Source organism: Tachyglossus aculeatus, unplaced genomic scaffold, assembly GCF_015852505.1.
Source record: "Tachyglossus aculeatus isolate mTacAcu1 unplaced genomic scaffold, mTacAcu1.pri scaffold_97_arrow_ctg1, whole genome shotgun sequence".
In the NCBI taxonomy this organism is placed as follows: domain Eukaryota; kingdom Metazoa; phylum Chordata; class Mammalia; order Monotremata; family Tachyglossidae; genus Tachyglossus; species Tachyglossus aculeatus.
In genome coordinates, this window is record NW_024045100.1 from 181581 (window position 1) to 191824 (window position 10244).

The 10244-nt window shown below is 41.8% G+C and overlaps 1 pseudogene; it reads left to right on the forward strand.

The window, feature by feature from the left end:
• Positions 1 to 2017: 2017 nt before the first annotated feature.
• On the forward strand, positions 2018 to 9007 carry LOC119924343 (annotated as a pseudogene).
• The last annotated feature ends 1237 nt before the right edge of the window (positions 9008 to 10244 follow it).

Sequence of the window (10244 nt, forward strand, 5' to 3'; positions counted from 1 at the left end):
GCTCTGACTGTTGTGTAGCCATCTGTTGTTGTCTTATCCTGTCAAGTCATGTCTGACCCATAATGATGCCATGGACACATCTCTCCCAGAACGCCCTACCTCCACCTGCAATCATTCTGGTAGTGTATCCATAAAGTTTTCCTGGTAAAAATACGGAAGCAGTTAACCACCGCCTCCTTCTGTGTCATAAACCTGAATGCTCACTCTCGACTCTCTCCCTTGCTGCTGCTGCCCATCTCAGGTGAGTTTTGACTTGTGGCAGATTGCCTTCCACTCCCTAGCCACTGCACAAGCTAGGAATGGAATGGATATGCCTCTGTTTGACTTTCCCTCCCCTAGTCGAGACTGGTAGAATACTGGAAACTCTCCAAGTGTGACCCTGACTGGTGAGGCATCTATAGCCCACTGCTTTTTCCAGGCTTTGTGTCCCAAATCGTCTGGAAATGGCTGAACCCCATCTCATTGAATCGAATTCACCAACTCCTTAATCTCAGTAGGCTAATGTTCTCTTTGCTATTCATCATTTTTGCTATGAAATCTTCACACTCTTGACACAACCCTATGTAAGAGCCTACAAAGAGCCTAAGATCCTCCCAGACTAAGCCCCCACCATTTCCTCTGCTCCTTCTCCCTTCCCCATCACCCTGACATTCTTCCTCTACTCTACTCCCTCCCTGCCCCACAGCACTTGTAATATATATGTACATATTTATTATTTTATTTATTTTATTAATGATGGATATATATGATTCTATTTATTTATATTGATGCTATTGTTGCCTGTTTACTTGTTTTGATGTTATTCTCTCCCCTTCTAGACTACTAGCCTATTGTTCAGCAGTGATTGTCTCTGTTGCCAAATTATACTTTCCAAGCACTTAATCAATCAATCAATCAATCGTATTTATTGAGTGCTTACTGTGTGCAGAGCACTGTACTAAGCGCTTGGGAAGTACAAGTTGGCAACATATGGAGGCAGTCCCTACCCAACAGTGGGCTCACAGTCTAAAAGGGGGAGACAGAGAACAAAACCAAACATACTAACAAAATAAAATAAATAGAATAGATATGTACAAGTAAAATAAATAAATAAATAAATTGAGTAATAAATACGTACAAACATATATACACATATACAGGTGCTGTGGGGAAGGGTAGGAGTTAAGATGAGGGGGATGGAGAGGCAGATGAGGGGGAGAGGAAGGAAGGGGCTCAGTCTGGGAAGGCCTCCTGGAGGAGGTAAGCTCTCAATAGGGCTTTGAGGAAAGGAAGAGAGCTAGCTTGGTGGATGGGCAGAGGGAGGGCATTCCAGGCCCGGGGGATGACGTAGGCCGGGGATCGATGGCGGGACAGGCGAGAAGGAGGCACGGTGAGAAGATTAGCGGCAGCGGAGTGGAGAGTACGGGGTGGGCTGTAGAAGGAGAGAAGGGAGGTGAGGTAGGAGGGGGCGAGGTGATGGAGAGCCTTGAAGCCGAGGGTGAGGAGGTTCTGCCTGATGCGCAGATTGATTGGTAGCCACTGGAGTACTAGATAACTACGATTGAGTGAATGAATGAATACGAAGGAAAAATAGGGCTTAACTCACATCTTCTCCATCTCTTATAGCCCTACTCTCTCTGCCATCCTAACAATCTTTTCCACTGATGCCCAACATAAACTCTTTTTACTTTCACCTCGCACTCATGGGGTGACAATATTGTAAGAGACCCTGTTTCTTCACTTACCCACAACTGGATAATATCACTTCCCTGCCAGAATGATTAAGGAGCTTCTGTGGTTTATAATGAAGTCATTCCCATCCTGAATCCTTTGCTCTACAACCTGAAGAAGAAAGACAGTAAAAAAGCTCTCCAGAGAGCAATGAAGAGAAAAGTCTTTTCTCTAGGGACACTTGTCTTAGAATGCTAAAGAAAAATGGAATTGAACCATCTTTCTGTAATCATTAAATTCTGCTGCTTAGAAAATCTCTCCTGTTTTGGGGAGCTTGCTACTTCTCTATACGTTGTTTGTTTTCAGTATGGACTATTTGGCCACTGGAGTGTGGGATGTGTTCTTGTCAGTCTCTGCTGGTAATTTGCTTCAAGCAGTGCAAATGGAATTGATGAAGTTGCTGTATATACTGTCCATGTGGTGTCCCCTCTTCACGGTTATTCAGTTGTATTTATTAAACACTTACTGTGTGCAGAGCACTGTACTGAGTGCTTGGGAGAATGCAATATAAAAATTAACAGACACATTCCCTGCTCACAGTGAGCTTACCGTCTACAGGAGCTTACAGTCTAACAATATTGTGTTGACAATTGCACCTCAGATATCAAATCTTTGCTGGCATCCCTTTCTTTCCAGAGCCAATGTTCCAATCGATCAACCAATAGCATTTATTAAGCACTTACTGTATGCAGAGCGCTATGCTAAGTGTTTGGGTGACTATGATATAACAGAGTTCGTAGATATAGTCCCTGCTCACAATGAGCTTACATTCTAGAGGAAGAGACAGATATTAATATAAATAAACAAATTACAGATATGCATATAAGTGCTGTTGGGCTGAGGATGCATAAATAAAGTTTATAAATCCAAATGCAACACTTCAAATGCTGAACAGCTCAGGCCTATGCATCTAGATGCATAGCCATCAATAATGATAGTTGTGTATTTGTTAAGCACTTACTTTGGGCCAAGCACTGTACTAATCACTGGGGTAGGTAGATGGTAATAATAATGATTATAATAATAGCAAATACTATTACTATTACTATTACTGTTAATCACTGTACTAAATGCTGGGGTAGATACAAGGTATTCAGGTTAAACACAGTCCCTGTCTCATGTGGGTCTCACATTCTAAGGGGGAGGGAGAATAGGTATTGAATCCCCATTTTACAAATGAGGAATTAGACACAGAGAAGTTAATCAATGATATTTATTAACTGCTTGCTGTGTGTAGAGCACTCTACTAAGTGCTTGGAAGAGTTCAGCTCAATATACTTGGCAGACGAGATCCTCTCCCTTCAGATGTTTACCACGTAAGGTAATAATAATAATAATTCTGGTATGTGCTTGTCTTGTCATATGCTGTCGAGTCAACTCCAACCGATAGCGACACCATGGACACCTCTATCCCAGAATGACCCACCTCCATCTGCAATCGTTCTGGTAGTGGATCCATAGAGTTTTCTTGGTAAAAACCCAAAAGTGGTTTACTATTGCCTCCTTCCATGAAGTAAACTCGAATGTCCACCCTCAAATCTCTCCTGTGCTGCTGCTGCCCAGCACAGTGAGATTTGACTTGTAACAGATTGTCTTCCACTAGCTAGCCACTGCCCAAGCTAGGAATGAAATGGATATGCCTCTGCTTGACGCTACCTCCCCCGCCCCCCACCCCATAGTTGAGACTGGTACAGTATTGGAAACACTCCAGGTGAGACCCAAAGAGGGATTGGTATGTGCTAATCTCTAAGCACTGAGGTGAATACAAGCAAGTCAGGTTGGACACAATCTATGTCCCACCTGAGCCTCACAGGCTCATTCCCCATTTTACAGATGAGGTAACTGAGGCCCAGGGAAGTGAAGTGACTTGTCCAAGGTCACACTGCACTCGTCACACAGCAGGTGAGTGGTGGAACTGTGATTAGAACACTTTCTGATTCTCAGGCTCTTATGTTCTTTTCACTTGGCCACTCCGAACAGCATTTGGTGAAAGCCTGCACTTCAGGGAGCAGAATTAAGCTGCCCACCATCAATGGATAGCATTTCGAGCAGGAGTTAGGAAACTGGACCTTGGTTGAAGTACGATGTCAGTCTTTTTCAGGCTGTCAGTCCAAAGCTTTCAGGGGTTCATCAATGAGAGTGTTTGCGATCATTGTCTTTGCATAAAGGCCCTTCAAATTCAAGAGTCCACCTCCTAGGAGATTCTGTATATAGCTGCCAAATTCCATATTTAGTATGTGTCACTCAGCAACACTGTGAACATTATGGTAAAAAGCATCAGTGCAATGGTTAACACCATTTGTGACAGCAAAAGGTGTCCTTTAAGTAGCTTTTATCCAGAACTTTGACTGCCATTCCAATGAAGTGTGACCATATGCTGATAACAAATTTGGGAAAGCCAAACTTGAGCAGGATGACCCCCAGGTCTTCAGGATTTACAAAATCAAAAGAGGCTTTCCCTGGTCAATGAAGACCATGTACAGGTCCTATTTTGAAAGAGAAGAATCAAGGTCAATCATGCAAACCATGAGAAGCAGCACTGCTTAGTGGATAGAGCACAGGCCAGAGAGTCAGAAGGACGTGGGTCCTAATCCTGGCTCTTTCACTTGTCTGCTATGTGACCTTGGGCAAGTCATTTTACTTCACTGTTCTTCAGTTACCTCATCTGTAAAATGGTGATGAAAACTGTGAGCCCCAAATGAGACAGGGACTGTGTTCAACCTAATTACCTTGTAGTTCATTACAACTCTGCACTTGGTACAGTGCCTGGCAGATGGTAAATTATTAACAAATATTTAAAAAAAATTAAAAAAAGTAAAAGTTCTCATTTTTCTGTAATGCAGAGATTACAAGCTCATAGAACATTTCAACAAAGAACATTCACATGATAGGGTATGTTCCAAGTCTGCTGCCACGCCTGGGGTTTATCTATTTCATCCAACACATCACATTTTCTCTAAATTGATTAATGCATCCGCAGAACATCCCCAAATTTCCTAATAGTGTCTTATCCAAAAAACCTAGAGAAATCACACATTTTGGAGAAACAGAGTGCACTTGGGTCTATCTTGCTCTGAACTTTTGTCTTTGAAAAACTTTCTCATATACTTAATTTGGAAATGACCCATTTGATCAATTTAATCCCGGCCTCAGGAGAAACAAGGTTCGTTTGGTTACTGACTTTCTGCTGGAGAGATGTTCTGAGGTTCAAGCGAGGGAGAGGCTGTCAGCACTGTGTTGAACAGATCAGAAACTGACACTGCCCAGAATCCTTATAAATAATGCTGGCATGATCTTTCCTTGGAAATGGCTAGTGCAGTTTCGGATTTAATCTGAATATTTTATTTGCCCAGGGATAGAGGATAGGAAAGCACATGAAAAATTTATGACTGAAATTAAATCAGATGATAAAAGATTTAAATCAGAGTGCATTGATACTTCTTGGGAACTAAATCCATTTAGTAGCAAAGGAAAATCTGCAATGGCAAACTAGTAGAGAGAAGTTTCATGGGGAATTTTATCAACTTCCTCTGAATAACGTGATTCTTGGAGGGATGCATTTTCCTTAACCCCACAATGATAATTTAATGCTCACAAATGGGCAACAATTTGATATTATATCATATTAGTAGACTTAAAAAACCTTCTGATGCCATCCTTCTCTTTTTAAAGAACATCAAAAAAATTTCCTTTAATATATGGCATTTTTTATACTCATTCTCCTTTTGGAAAGATCCCATTGACTAAGGAGAGTTGGAATTTCAAGTAGACCCTTTCCTTAACTCTGTCATATCACCTAATCAGAATTGGCAACCACTATAAAAGGTAAGTGATTATGTCTCTGTGATTATATCTCTGCTCAGTTACAATTCTGTAGTAAAAGTTGTATGATTATATACTGGTGTCCTGGAAAATTTACATAATAACTAGGCTCCTAAAGGTTTGTAAAAAGTCTTGAAATGGCAACCGAAGTATAAATTAAAATTAAACCCCTCAAAATTTCTTCATGATGTAACCTCTCTGATTCATTTAAACAAAAGGACAAATTTGACTTCAGTTAATTGAAAATTTGAGGAAGAAAGATAAACATATCAGCTTCACTATAGAGATTTTTGTAAGTTAATGCCATATGTGTGATTTCTAAATGAAGTAATTCTTTTTTAAAAGTTCAGCTGAAATTTCTAGAGTGAGCTTCAGAGTTTACAATAATATAACTTGTATGATCATCATCATTATCAGTGGTATTCATGGGGAGCTTACTAGTTATAGAGCACTATACTAAGCGCTTGGGAGAGTACAATTCAACTGCGTTGGTGGACACATTCCCTGCCCATGATGAGCCTACAGTCTACATGGAAAGACAGACGTCAGTATAAATAAATTATTCGCTATATGTAATTTAAAGACATATATATATCTACAGGAGGTAGATCCCTCTGGCTCTGCTCTCATAATGGAAGTTGTGTTGAGACGTAAGAAGGGAGAATATCGCCGCCAGCCTGCATTCATCAAAGATAATAATAATAATAATAATAATAATGGTATTTGTTAAGTGCTTACTATGTGAAAAGCACTGTTCTAAGCGCTGAGGAGATACAAGGTGATCAGGTTGTCCCACGTGGGACTCACAGTCTTCATCCCCATTTTATAGATGAGGGAATTGAGGCACAGAGAAGGTAAGTGACTTGTCCAAAGTCACACAGCTGACAAATGGTGGAGCCGGGATTTGAACCCATGATATCTGACTCCAAAGCCCGGCTCTTTCCACTGAGCCACGCTGCTTCTCAATAATAATGATGGCATTTGTTAGGCACTTACTATGTTCCAAGCACTGTTCTAAGTGCTGGGGGAGATAAAAGGAAATCAGGTTGTCCCACGTTGGGCTCACACTCTTAATCCCCATTCTATAGATGAGGTAACTGAGGTACAGAGAAGTTAAGTGGCTTGCGCAGAGTCACACAGCTGACAAGTGGCAGAGCTGGGATTAGAATCTATGACCTCTGACTCCCAAGCCCATGCTCTTTCCACTGAGCCATGCTGCTTCCCAGAATTAAGGTCCCACCGAGATTTGAACTCAGATCGCTGGATTCAGAGTCCAGAGTGCTAACCACATGAGTGGAATCCCTGTAACAGGGACGCAAAATAGCAAGGAATCAGTGACAAGATGGTGTCAGGGCTATGTAGATGGTCTTCCCAGGATTCTTTGAGACATACTCTCCACTCTCTTAAGCTCATGCTTGAGGCGTTTCTTATATACCTGAGGCTAGCATCTAGAGATAACAGCATTGGACTGTATGTCAGTAGACAGAGGTTCCATTCCCTTCCTCATCACTTGTCGCCTTGTGAACCTGAGAGAGTTAATTAACTTCTCTATGCATGAATTTTCCCATCTGTAAAATGGGGATGAAATACCTGTCTTTCCTCCCGCTTGGACTGTGAGCCTCATGTGGGACATGGACTGGGTCCCATCCAATTGTCTTGCATCTACCCCAGCACTTGGAACCTAGCAAATGATTAATAAATAATAATCATTTTTTAACATAGGCTGAAACCTGTTGAAAGATGAGAAACCAGAAAAAGTAAGTCAGAAGAGGAAATAGAGGGAAGAATCGCATTCTAATCCCTTTTGTAAGAGTAGGAGTTCACAGGGTGGGTAATAATAATAATAGTATCTGTTTAATGCTATGTGTCGAGCACTGTTCTAAGTGCTGAGGTAGACACAAGCTAATCAGGTTGGACACAGTCCCTGTCCCACATGGGGCTCACAGTCTTAATTCCCAATTTACAGATGAGGTAAATGAGGTACAGAGAAGTTAAGTGAATTACCCAAGGTCACACAGCAGACAAGTGGTGGAGCCAGGATTAGAATTCAGGTCCTTCTGACTCCCAGGCCCGTGGTCAATCCACTAGGCCATGTTTACCCCCATGGCCATCTTCTGCCCCCTTTACACACAAGCATACACACACACACACACACACACACACACACACACACACACATGCAGAACCCCTTTGTGGTTGTGGTAATAGGTGAGAGAAAATTGAGTTATTGCAACATCGTTTCAATTCTATGTAGTTGTTCAATGACTCTGCAGGATCGAAAGCATTCTCCATTGAAAGGGAACATTAACTTCTCCCATCGTTGTTGCCCGAGAAGGGAAAACCTGGGCTTCTCTGACTTCCCTCTATCCAAGCACAGATATCGAACCAAATGTGATCAGATAGCAGTATCCCTCCCTAAGTATGTTTCTCTATTAATTCTCCTAATATCCCTCAAACTGTAGGAATATTTTTCCTCTGAATTTCAATATTCATTTCTCATTAGAGGAGAGATGCTGAAGCCACTGGCTACAGGAAATGATACAGGAATGGCCGACTTCATCCTCATGGGCCTGACGGATTCTCCAAGAACCCTACTGGTCCTTTTCATGGTATTTCTCCTCATCTATATGATTTCTGTGGTGGGGATCCTAGGGAAGATCCTGATAATCCAAAAAGACTCTCAGCTTCACAGCCCCATGTATTCTTTTCCTGTGAGGTTTGTCTTTTGTTGACCTGAGCTACTCTACAGCCATTACTCCAAAACCTTGGAGAGTTTAGTAACATCTAGAAAGAAAGTCTCATTCATTGGCTGCTTTGCCCAAATGTATTTTTTCATTTCTTTGGTAGAAACAGAATGCTTCCTCTTCTCTGCAACGGCTTATGATCATTATGTAGCTATCTGTAACCCACTGCTTTATTCCTCTGTTATCTCCTCAAGATTATGCATATGGCTTATGGTTGGGTCATATGGAGTTTCTTTTACAAACTCCCTGATAAATCCTCTGTTCATAGCTAGGTTGCCATTTTGCAACTCTAATGTAATTCACCATTTTTTCTGTGATACCTCACCAATATTGGTTTTGTACTGAACAGACACACACAACACAGATATCATGATCTTTATCTTAGCTGACTCCACACTTGCAATGTCTCTGATAACGATTGCAGTCTCTTACATGGCTATTATCTCTGCCATTTTGAAGATCAGCTCCACTGTGGGAAGAAAAAAGCTTTCTCCACCTGTGCTTCCCACCTCATGGGAGTCACCATCTTCTATAGGCCTCTAATATTTACACAGTTAAAGCCAAGTAAATCTTACTCCCTGGGTAAAGACCAGGTAGCTTCTGTTTTCTATACCATCGTCGTACCCATGTTGAACCCACTTATCTACAGCCTGTGAAACAAAGAGGTGAAAAATGCTATGAGCAGAATGATTCATCTGTGCCCTATAATGATGTGGCCAGAAGCAGGATGACAGGCAGAAGTCACCCGCTGGAGAAGGAAGGGGAAGTTATCTGGGCAGAGATCTTGAAGGAGGGCTCTGGTCCAGTACTTCAAGCCCAGACTCTCTATGTGGCCTCCTCCCTCACCGTGGGCCTTCTCTCCGTCGGTGTCTTCTGGAGCTCCTGCCAGTGTGGCTCAAGCAGGGTTCAAACAATCTTAGGACCTGCTCCCACCCTTCTTGCCTCCCCTGGCCCAAAGCATCGGGGAGCTGGGCAGCCTCATCACTTCACCCAGTCCTAGAAAAGAGAACACCAGCAAGGACCATCAGGTCAGAGCCCCCATCTCTTCAGCCTTTCATTCATTCATTCATTCAGTCAGTCAGTCAGTCAGTCATATTTATTGAGCACTTACTGTGTGCAGAGCACTTTACTAAGCGCTTGGGAAGTACAAGTTGGCAATATATAGAGAGACGGTCCCTACCCAACAATGGGCTCACAGTCTAGAAGGGGGAGACAGACAACAAAACAAAATATATTAACAAAATGAAATAAATAGAATAGTAGAATGCTTCACTTCTTAGTGCATAAACATGAAAACCCATTCAACTCTTCTAGAAGCCTATTAATACACTGGAAGAATCAATAAATGATTGCCTGGAAGACTCTTTTAAGGTCATAAAAAGAAAGCACTAGATTAAATGCAAAAATATCGGAATGAATAGATAATTTTCTAAATAGATAAATAAGTTTCTCTTAATAAATATTTTTCTCCACAAGTATAACATTCCCAACTCTTGTAGACACCTTCCTTTTCTTCTACAAGTCTTATTTCCTTATGGGACGTAGGCTGCTGCAATTTGCATCTCAAACACCTTCCCCCTCGGCACCCCATCAGTCAGTCTGTCAGTCAATCACATTTATTGAGCACTTTCTGTGTGCAGAGCACTGTACTAAGGACTTGAGAGGGTCCAATATAACAAGCACACTCCCTGCACACAACAAACTTACAGTCTAGAAGGGAAGACAGACATTAATATAAATAAATAAATTACAGATAGGTACATAAATGCTGTGGGGCTGGTAGGAGGGAATGAATAAAGGGAGCAAGTCAGGGTGATTCAGGGGGGACTTGAAGAAAAGGAAACAAGGTTTTAGTGAGGGAAGAGATGTACCTTCAATAAGGTTTTGAAATGGGGGAGAGTAATTGTCTATCAGTTAAGAGGAGGGAGGATTTTCCAGCCCAGAGGCAGCATGTGGGCAGTGAGATAG